This window comes from Bicyclus anynana, chromosome 1 (genome assembly GCF_947172395.1).
Source record: "Bicyclus anynana chromosome 1, ilBicAnyn1.1, whole genome shotgun sequence".
Classification (NCBI taxonomy): Eukaryota; Metazoa; Arthropoda; class Insecta; order Lepidoptera; family Nymphalidae; genus Bicyclus; species Bicyclus anynana.
Window position 1 is genome coordinate 6818738 of NC_069083.1, and position 12113 is coordinate 6830850.

At 33.4% G+C, this 12113-nt stretch overlaps 1 protein-coding gene across 1 annotated transcript in view; it reads left to right on the forward strand.

Moving 5' to 3' along the window:
* The first annotated feature begins 444 nt into the window (after positions 1-444).
* LOC112046179 (protein windpipe) overlaps positions 445-12113 on the forward strand; it is a 65948-nt gene continuing 54279 nt past the window's right edge. Inside the window, exon 1 of the mRNA XM_052891188.1 lies at positions 445-743. The gene's annotated coding sequence lies outside the window, so the exon portion shown is untranslated. The remainder of the gene's footprint in view (positions 744-12113) is intronic.

Below are 12113 nucleotides of genomic sequence, written 5' to 3' on the forward strand. Positions count from 1 at the left end.
ACAGCGGTTTTGATAACGCTTCTTTTTGATTAACTTCTTTCAACAACATCGGTGGTAGTTACTTTAATATCTAATGCTATTGTAACTTGTTTAGTTTTATTAGTAACATGACGTCATAATTAAATTTTACCAACAATTGATGCTAAACAACAATCTGTATTGCTCATATTTGTTTAATTTAGACCACAGGATAGATATGTAACTTGTGCTTGAGTAACTCAACTATCTAAAGTATTTATTAGTACAAGTTATAAAGCGTTAAGTTAAAACTCTTTAACATTAAATACAGATTAAAATATTTCAACACGCAAACCAGTCCTCACATTAACACATCCTGCGCATTTGCGCTTTTTGTTGGGCAAAAATGTCAAACATTTGGGGTCCTGAGACGTCTGGAGCGCTAGGGGATAGACGAAATGTGACTAGTCGAAATGCAACGGTCTCAAACTCTCAGTGCAGTTCGAGTCACCAAGTCGTATCGGAACGGCGGAGTCGGCGTTCGGCAGTCCGCAACGAACCACGGAGTAGAGAGCGCGCAAACGGCCACGTCCTAGCCGCCAGCCGCAACGACGTGGCGTGATGTCCACAGAATAAAAAAATACCGGCCGTGCACCAATTGAAAAGTGACAGTGCGTCAGTGAGAAGAATTTGTGCTCGGGATTTTATACAGGACTCATAACCATCATCGACTACGACTTCGCCTCCATTTACATTTTTTTTTTCATTTTGCACAACATTTTCAGGTGAGTTTTTTTTTTTTATATATATTTTTTGTTAAATTACCAATACTTTTTCACATAACAAAAAGTTTAGTATAGGAATATTTTCGTGAGTTAAATAATGAGTCAAACATTTAATTAACTACCGATTCAACGACAAACGAGTTTTCAAGGTTCACCATTTAAAATTTGAGTTACTCTTGTATTTTATTTGAATAATAGGTAGTACCGTAACTACTATTAAACTCTTATAAAGTTTTTTGTAGGTGAAGCGGATTAAAATATTTTATGTAGGCACGTAGTTAGCTACTATTATTTTAAAAGTAACAATACCAAATTATTATTATCGATAAAAATAAATAATCAGTTTTAAAAGTAGGTCAAATATAAAGTATCAAAGTTGATAACTCTGTAAAATAAAGATAGGTAGATAACTATCAAATTATTAATTTAGGAGAATGCAAGTGTTAGCAACGCACTTTGGTATGGTATAACTTACTACCTCATTACCCTAGTTTGCAAATTACAACAATTAATTAATACCAATCAATCAATACGGATATTAAATTAATTAATGACAATTTTTGTGATTATAAGCAGCTAATTATATTCTATAGCATACCTACATTTTCAATTATATAACTTTCTTACGTCTACCTACATGTTTTTCATGAGTTATTGGAGTTTTTGCAATATCCTCGAGGCATTGCCAACATTTTAATCTACAATTTTATTTACCTACTCATTTTTCTGTACTGTGGTCCATGAGGATGAAATGGTTAGGATACCCATTTTACGGGTTGAATTTTTTATATTGGTATTTTTTAATTTTTTTAATTGTTAAGTACTAGTACTTTTTAATATATGTACTTTTGTACATACGATTATATTTAATACCTACTGATTAATCAATCTTCAGCAACTATGAGTTATTTAATTACTGATATTAACTTTTTCTGCTATGGATCATGCTAATTGGCTTCAAATTTTAGGTCTGATATCAAGATATTTTTTAAAATATCTAATTAAATTCCTTAATGAAACCTTCTGTCACAGGAGTGTACACCTCTTAAAAAAATACTCTAGCCTTTAATTATTTGTTACTAATTGATATTAACGAAATTAACTATTTTTATTTAATTTTTTATAAATTCCTTTCTTTTAAATTCTTAACATTTCAATTTGGGTCTTCTGCTTTTATGCTCCTAGCATTTTATTAAAATTATTCAATTAAAATTATCTTCGGCTCATCAACCCTCAGAGTCTCTGTTTAGACATCAGTCGAAATTACAAGCTTGAGAAGTAAATTAATAGAAGATAGATTACATGTTATGTTTTTTCACTCCTTTTTATAGATGGTCGACAAAGAAAATCATTTATATTTATCAATCTATTTATTTAGCTTCGTTAGGTAAACAAAAAATGGATGGTCTGCAAAAAAAATATTTTTTTTTATATTTATCAATCTATTTGTTTGGTTTAGTTAACTTAGCAAAAACTAAGATGGCGCTATAGATATGTTATCCATCAAGTCAGTTAAAAAACAGTGAAAGGTCTATACCCTTGCTTCTTATTTTTAAGTTTTATTTCTCGTTCCAAGGCTAGGCTAGCGAGGCATTGGCCGGCTCGAGACGGCTTGGAGACTTCGAGTTGCGAACATTGCCGTAATAACAGTGTCGATTATAGCACACTGCGATTAACCCTTCGTTTACTAACCGTAGATTATGAATGAGATGCGTAGCGTTAAGCACTTCGACTCCGATAAGGGGACTTTGTGTTGCGTCTTGCGTCCCAGTTTGCCAAGAAACTAGAGGCAAAGTGTCGGAGTGAGCACAGACTTCTTGGAGTTGATTATCCAGCCTAATGTTTACAGTTCTTATTGTGAAAGGGTCAGTCATATGATATTAGCATTGCTTGAAAGACCTCTTTACGTGTAAGAAGATGTCGCTTGTTGTTAATTCCTCTACCTACCTACCTCTTCTACTCTTTATTTTTTTATTATAATAAGCTGTCTATTAATGTTCAACGGCTTTTCAGATTTGTTTAATTTAGAACTTAGAATAGAAATGTTGATTTTTTTTACAATCAGTTTATTGCTTTTCTCAACTTCAATCAAAAAATACATTTTTTTTTAATTTATGCCAATTTGGATTTCCCTAAATAAACCTAAACAAATTTAAGCCTAACCTAAAGCTAGCAAAACATAAAAGTCAAAAACTACCTAATTGATCAAGCCAATTTTGAGTTTTCTCTCTTCTCAATTCAAATGTATGTTTTTTTGTTTTTTTTTGTATGTATATATGTTACCTGATTACTCGAATACTACAGGACCGATTTTAAAATTTTTTTTAGTTAATGTTTCGGTCGGATTTAAGATTTTTTCTACAATAACTATTTTTTAATATATATATTATATATTAAAAAATAGTTATATAATAAACAAATTATAATTATAAAAATATACTCACACTACAATTATTACATACAATTATTCGCCCTCTTTAATATGACGCGAGTACATTAAAGTGGGCGAATATTTGTGCCATATGAGTATATATGTATATAATACAGCTAAATATTTTTTTGCCAGGCAATTCAACGTTAAGGCAGGACGTCCGTCTGTTCCGTTAGTAACTTAAAATAAGAAGTAAAAACTTCTTTATTTGTTACATAAACTTTATGATGATTATTATCACATCTAATTTCACATAAAGCCACTATATTCACAAATATGTCTGTCACGATTGTGGCAAATTACACAAAAGCAACTGACAATACGCAGAGATCACTTGTTGGCGGGAGGTGGCGTGATCCTAGCTCACGACAAACTCAAATCGGATAATGTATTTAGTCACCGTTACTAAGTGAAAATTCTACAGAGGTTTCTTTATTTTTACGTACTAACGGACGCCCGCGACTTCGTCCGTGAAAAATCGATGTACACTTTCAACCACATAATTCACCCCCTTCTACTTATATTTTCGCATTTTTTATAAATTAAGTCCATTAATAATTTTACAAAAATATAAATTAACATGAATCATTTCACCGCGGCTAGTTGCCTCGACTGGTGACAGAAGGGCTGGCTCATTTTTTGCGCAAAGGATCAGCCTGGCTGTCCAGCGCGGAAATGCAGCCAGTATTCTTGCCACCATTCCACGTGGGCGTGATTTGTATAGTTATTAGGATAAGTTAGCTTAAGTTCCTTATTGTATTCTTTCTCAATAAAAAAAAAAACATGAAACATGAACGAGTTAAATAATTTAATTGAGGTAGATCAGCATCGTACGTATATAATATTATTTTAACCTGACATTCCTTCCGGCGTCAAACAACTAATTATTTTTTTTTGCATACTTTATTTACGTCAATAGATACGTACTAATCAGGCGTAAAAACTCTGCGTACGTTATACAAGTAAACATAACATTCGAATAGATTAAAATCATAGTACGAGTACATAAGTCTCTTCTCACTGCTGAGCTCGAGTCTCCTCTCAGAATGAAAGGGGCTAGGCCAATAGTCCACCACGCTGGTCCAATGCGGATTGGCAGACTTCACACGCAGAGAATTATGAAAGTTCTCTGGTGTGCAGGTTTCCTCACGATGTTTTTCCTTCACCGTTTGAGACACGTCATATTTAATTTCTTAAAATGCACACAACTGAAAAGTTGGAAGTGCATGCCCCGGACCGGATTCGAACCCACACCCTCCGGAATTGGAGGCAGAGGTAATATCCACTGGGCTATCACGTCCTCGTAGTCTACCTACATTGTTCGTAAATATGAGTAAAGTGAATAAATGAGACGAAGCTATAAGGTAACAAACATTAAAAAAAACATACGCGTCAATTTGAGAACCCCCTGTTTCTTTAAAGTCGGTTGAAAAATTTAATAATTAAATAATGTTTCATGTTTTAAATAAAATGTAATAGCACTCGTGCCTATATCATGAATGCTGATAAAGGGCTATTGGCACAGAAAAAAATAAACGGTCGCTTTTATAATGATGTTATCAATACGTTTTAACTTTTTATTGCATCCTTAATTTTAATTATAAAACAAAGTCAAACTTAGTTTTCTAATTAACAATTAATGAATCAATTAATTTTGATTTCAACAATAATAAAAAATAATAAAACAGTAAATGATAAGTATATTTAGTAATCAATCGTTTTGCAATTCTGTTTGATTTAGTGGTATTAAAAAGTCAGCTCAGTAAGAGCCGTGATAGCCCAGTAGATTTGACTCTGCTTCCGATTCCGGAAGGCGTAGTTTCGAATCCGGTCCGGGGCATGCACCTCAAACTTATCAGTTATGTGCATTTTATGAAATTAAATATCACGTGTCTCAAACGGTGAAGGAAAAACATCGTGAGGGAACCTGTATATCTTACTCTGTATACTTGAGAACTTTCTTAATTCTCTACGTGCGTGAACTCTGCCAATTCTCATTGGGCCGGCGTGGTGGACCATTGGCCTAACCCCTCTCATTCTGAGAGAGACTCGTGCTCAGCAGTGAGCCAAACATGTTTAAGAGATACTGATTAGATCAATGGTTTGTTGTTTTGCAATTCTGTTTGTTATGGAATTTAATTTAGGTCACTATTCTTAAATAATGTGTTTGAAAATATTTTTTATTGTACCTACTCATAACTACATACCTAACTGCACTGTTTACAATTATGAGTAGGTATATGTATAGAGGAAACTATCTAGGCCATGTCAAATTAGATTCTTAAAGAACACGGACATAAGCTAATTATCAGGTACCGTTTTTTCCAATTGAGTACGAATGTTTTTGGACTTAGGCTATTTATCAAGTTCTAGATAGCGAGCTACAACATCCAAACAGCCGATGATTCGCTTAATGCGATGATTGATCGAAACAAATTAACGAATTATTATTGTATTGATAAATTACAATTTGTTACGTGTTTTCATAGTTAACGTTACATAAAAGGGCTAAAAAATCATAAGAACTAATCACAATTAGTGGACATTAATCATCACCCTAGCATACCCTGGGCCGGATTCAAACTTACGCCCTCCAAAACCCAAAGCAGAGGTCATATCCACTAGGGCCTAGGCTATCATGATTTAATACATTGTGGACATTAATATTGGAGATTAAAAAAAATTAAATCTTTTGAATTTAGGATTGTAAAGGACAAAGAGCCTACGATAGTCAGATTGCATCATTTATAAAAACTGTATTAAAATTTAATTTTTTGGCATAATAAGAGAAATAATATCCCCAGTCACATTAAAATACATTCTTTGAAAAATAACACTAAAGATCAGGGTCAGGGTCAAGGTTTCTAGCGTAGGGCTGTCACGAAGCTAGTAGAAGATCCGAATTAAAAAAGACCTTCACCCGTCTTTTGGTGAAAAGTGTTTTATACCAAATTTAGTACGTTAAAAAATACAATGCAAGTAGTTTGCCTAAAAATCTCCTGTCCAAACTATCATTAACGATAGTTAATTAGATATCATGATATCAAACTGATAGAATGAACTATAAAAATATTAAACTATCATTAACGAGTTAATGATAAAAATTAAAAGGAAAAGGATAAACAAACAAGAAAAAAAATTACCAGGAGATATTTAGGCAACCAACTCGAAATGTAGTTTTTAATTTGCGAGAACTAAATTCTATACAAAACACTTTTTATCCATTAAACAGATGGGCGCAGTTCGTTTTTAATATTGGTCTTAGACTGGCGGCTATAGACGTGGTTCATGATGAAAATAAATATATATCAGTAATTTAAAAAAAAGTTATGGTAGGTACTAGGTATGTCTAGCGACTACAGGCTCTTCTATTATGTGTAGCTTTATATTAATTAGTGATTTTTATTTAACTGACTTGGATGTGGGTCGCTTGTAGAAAGTAGTGTTTGTTAGTAACTAATTTCTCCTAATGGATGGACGGACAATCTGTCGTACATTCGTAGTTTACGTTTCGGAATATCTTTGGGAATATAGTTTGACCTCTTAATTGTATGGTTATGAGTAGTATTGGCGGATTAATTTATGTTGGTAGTTTTGATGAATATTATAGAGTTGCAAATTTTCGGTCAGTACTCAATGATGCAATTCGTTCGGACTATTAAATAATATCACACTATCATCACACTAATATTATAAAGGCGAAAGTTTGTGTGTAAGTGTGTAAGTATGTTTGTTCCTCTTTTACGCTGGAAATTTGGAATGGAAATATGTATTACTTTGGATTAACACATAGGCTACTTTTCATCCCGGAAAAATCCATGGTTCCCAGAATTTGTGAAAACCGAATTCCACGAGGACGAAGTCGCGGGCTAGTTATACATATAATTATTTTTACTTGACTTTAGAATTGACGTAAAATTTAACTAAAATCTAATTTGTAATTAATTTAACAAAGAGCTAAAAAAGAATAATTTCAGTATCATCACAAGTGATTTCTTTTTCGAATTTTAATGTTTAGTTGAAATTAATATTAGGTCATACTCAAGGAAAAATGTTGTTTCAAATTTTTTTTTTTAAATATATAAAAGTAAAAGATAAAGAATTATGTCAATGATATTATGTCTAATAGTGATTATAGATCGATGATCGGGCACATAATTTATCGTTAGATCTAGCATTGATAATGTAATAATATGTAATTAAGATCACACAGATATATCAATAAACACTTATCCACCAAGATATTTGTTCAGTATAAACAAGATTGTTTCTTGTTTATGCTCGTATTACATAAAGCAATGTTTGACAATACAAGTAAATAATATGGCATCTTGTAAATATTATTACATACCTACTCCGATAAATAATAATAATAATCACTAACTAATTTTATTATTTACGATACTAACTATACATTTTCATTATACTTCACACACAACACACTCAAAAATAACGTGACTTTCTAGTGGTATAGGATTTATCTAAATCGGTTCAGAGATTACTTTTTAATAATAGTATAGATTCGTAAGTACCTGTAACACTTTAATTGAATATAATATATTCATTAAAAACCAAATTGGGGTTATCAACGTGAACAGATTTTCTTGCGGTTTTTACAGGATAATTGAGCTAAGTCCGGAGTAACGTTTAAAGTAGTGTCATTAAGATCGGACGTATAGAAAAAAAATAATCTAAAAAAAAAGCAAAATTGATTTAATTACTAATATACTTCTCCTGTATAATTTTTTCAGGTTTTGTTTTAGTGTAATTCATTATCTTATAATAAGTGCACGAGTAGATTAGTGTTATAAAAAAATTGGTTTGGGAAAACATCTATATGGAGAAAATGAGAAAAAATTTCTAAAGAGTAGTTATCATTGAAACAGCAGCGCGTTTCTTTGAAGTTTTTAAAGGTCATTCCGTTCTTTTGAAAAGTATCAAATGGATGCATCTGAAAAGAGCCGAGCCTACGTGGCTTTCATACAAAGAGAAAGTAATCTCAAATTAAAGCGTTGAACTGTATCAACTTTACGCTTGCCAAATGTGTGCCACTCGGTCTTTATTGATTAATTCGCGAGTCGAATTTGTGGTAACAGTAGTATATTTGTAGCACAGTTAGATCAGAAGAAAAAATACTCATCATCGTCATCATTATCAACCCATATTCGGCTTACTGTTGAGCTCGAGTCTCCTCTCAGAATGAGAGGGGTTAGGCCAATAGTCCACCACGCTGGTCCATTGCAGATTGGCAGATTTCACACACGCTGAGAATTAAGAAAATACTTTGGTATGCAGGATGTACTTTGGTATCACGACGTTGTTCCTTCACTGATTGAGACACGTGATATTTAATTTCTTAAAATGCACACAACTGAAAAGTTAGAGGTACATGCCCCAGACCGGATTCGAGCCCACACCCTCTGGAATCGGAGGCAGATATCATATATATCATATCCCCTGGCCTATCATGGCTCTAGAAAAAATACTACCAACTGTAAATCAACCTTTAGATTTAGATAAATTAAACAGAATGGTTTTGCATTTTTGTTCAATTGACGTAAAGTTTAGGTGACTTGCTCACACTTACGGAAACATTAAAGTGATCAAATCGATAAGCCAAGATAGAGAACTCATGTCTACCATAATGCGAAGAAAACTCGGCTTCTTTTCACATCCGAAACTAATACTGACAGGAAAAAGAGTACCCATCCACCAAAGACGACTGTTATTGTACGCTGGGCTATTAGCAACTAAAAGAAGCGGCTGAAAATAGGAAAGGCTTTTCACGTATTGACTATCAAACTTCGGTTCCAGGATGGCGTATGTTGAATTTTAAGTACTCAGAGTAGGCCAATAGAATGGTAGCAGCTAACTAACCTTAAATGTGGCTGCTTAATGAATTTAGGCAGGAAATATAACTGACCCTTCCGCCCTAACGTAGGTAATATAATAGTTTCAGTAGCAACTACATTTCCTTGTATAGCCAATATATAATTAATAGGTAACACTAAGAAGGGAAGTGTGATAATGAGGAAGTGTCAAGTTTCGCATCAATCTCGGGTCATTGCGGTGCTAGGTGTAGCTTTCAGCTTTCTCCCAGTGCCGAGTGCCGCGCATTTATCTGATGCAAATACATTCATCGTTGGACGCTAATTAGGAGTGTTTTGTACGGAGATGCTATCGAATTTTCTTCCGTGAGCACTGACTGCCGTATTCCCACGAAGTTTTGACTCCTTTAATTGCTATTAGGTCTTCTAATGGGAGTATCACTAACCTAGATTGGTTATCTTATTTTTTATTGTGTTCACTATTTACAAATCTTTTTATTTCGATAATGATATTCGAAGGTCTTCTTTTCATTTAAGTAGTTCTTTTTATTAGCCTTTTCTCTTGCTTCTTTTACTATCATGTCATCAATGTATAAAATTTGTCGTTGGACGCTAATTAGGAGTGTTTTGTAAGGAAATGCTATCGGATTTTCTTCCGTGAGCACTGACCGCCTTATTCTCACGAAGTTTTATTATCATGTCATTTAAATTTTAGGTTTAAGGTTTTTTAATTTTCTGATCAAATAAATATAATAGGCCCAGGAATCCAGGAAAGAAAACAGGCCCAGTCCCAATTTCGGAGTGTTTTGTCGGACCTGGGTGACGTTGTGGCATGGGTTCGCCGAATTTTCGCGGATGATAGCAAAATAAATAAATCATTATATAATCATGATGAACTTCCGCAAAGTAACGCCTGCTTCTATCCAATATTTGAAAGATTATAGTTAATATCAAGTGGTAATCTTGTCGGACAATTTTCAGAGGCATATTATTGTTGTGGGACGCACCAAAGTCAGAAAGATGGCTTGGAAGTAAAACGCCACTATCGCAATGCAACATCAGCTGGACGAAGATGGTAAGCAAAGCTACAAAGCCGTAAGAAACAGATGTCAAATATCAGCAGTTTGATGCTGTAATTACATCACGTCACCTCAGATCTAAATGGTGGCGTTAAATGGAGTATAGAGCTAATAATCGTGTGCGACAGCGCAGTGGGCAGCGCATAAAACAACGAGAGGTATCAATAACGCTAGGTAGCCGAGCGTAAACAATAACCACGTAATCAGGTCACCTGAAAGGTGTGGAGGATACGGGTCAGCCATTATGCGCTGATTGAGCCAGAAGCATTGTAATTGTGTCTATTGTGTCAGAACAATAATATTACCATAACATAACCAGCGAACCCTGGCCAGGGCTGGCAGTGTGCCTATGTCAAATATTTCTAAATAGCGACCCTTCCCGACTACGCACGGGTGCTTTGTAGATACTAATATTTTTCCTGATTGTGTAAGTGCCGTAGGCTCCTTATGGGACCTCAGCGGCGTCACCGGGGGGTATGCTATAGGATATCTTTATAGCAGTTTTCGTACATATAAACCTTCCTCATATCAATTGATTTGAGAATGAAGATAAATCATCTGATGAAAATCTGCGCTGTATGTTCTTTGTTTATGGGAAGCATATAGCAATATTATGCTGAGCTGCTTCCTTGGGACCTTTTTCTAGGTTATGCCACATATCGCAGGGTATTATTCTTAAATAATTGTTATGTGTGGCATAATGTAGTAATAAATATATTTTCTATTTTCTTTCTTTTCTTTCTATATTTCCTTTTGAATCACTATCTATTGCTGAAAATTGCTACTATTTGTCGACATTTGTCTCTTCTCAGATATGTCGTAGTGCTTATCTTAGACCTATTGATGTTGTAATTTTAATATAAACCATATAAACCATATATGTTCCCTACTACACAATTATACTCTATTGCGGAATTACTCTCAGTCAGGAAGCTATATGTTTTAAATATGGTTCTTAGAAAGCACATATCCCTAACTTTTAAGCCTACTACTAAAAGAAATAGATATATTGTTGCAAAAACAGAACGCACCAGAACCGCTTTTGCTCGAAAGCAATATTTTTCACAATCTAGTTATTTGTATAACATACTTAACAGAAAATTGAATATGTATCCATTGAACTTATTTGCTTGCAAAAAAGTTTTAAAAGAATTCTTATTAACATTGAATTATGAAGAAGTGGAATCTCTACTGAAGCGTATTACATAATACGAGTACATTACCCAAGGCACACACATACTCTCTCTCACACACACACAAACACACACACACACACACACACACATACATGTTTTTTTTATGTCTTTAGTTTTAGTTATACCCACTATGATTAATTATAAATATCTTTAATTACGGCTTGTTATGGAAGAGCGGAGTCTTCTGTCACAGGAGTTTACAACTCTTAAAAGAAGACTCTAGCCTTTAATTATTTGTTACTGATTGATGTTAACGAAATAAACTATTTTTATTATTTATTTTTATTATTATAATTTTAGTGGATAGAGAAAATTCTAAAGAGTGGCAACCCTAGCTGAGTGCATCGCACCATATCTGGTCTCTTAGAACAAAAATTTATTGCCTATTGTTTGTTAATAGATTTTAGAAAATCTTTTTGTTTTAACTTGTTATTTATTTAAATAGAATTAATTATCTACAATTTTATTTTATCTAAATAAAAAAATCAATCATATCTACTCTTCTTAGATAGGTACCTAGAAACTTTCAGTATTACAGACAAATAATATAGTGGCATTCGCTGTGTCTTCTCTAACTGACCACAACTTATTGATTTAATATTATTATTTTTTTCACTTGGTATTTAATTGCAAATAATTAACTAGGTCATTACTTTTATTGTACTAGGTGTGTTAATCTTTAACATAACTTTTAAGCGCTTAGTTAGACCCAACACGATGCTCAAATGCGGGCCTGCGGGCTTAGGGTGACAATGTTTGGCTCTATTACGATCAATACATGTGCTCATTTAATAAACGCAAATAAATATAATTTCCATCAACTAAGCAAAGTCCGA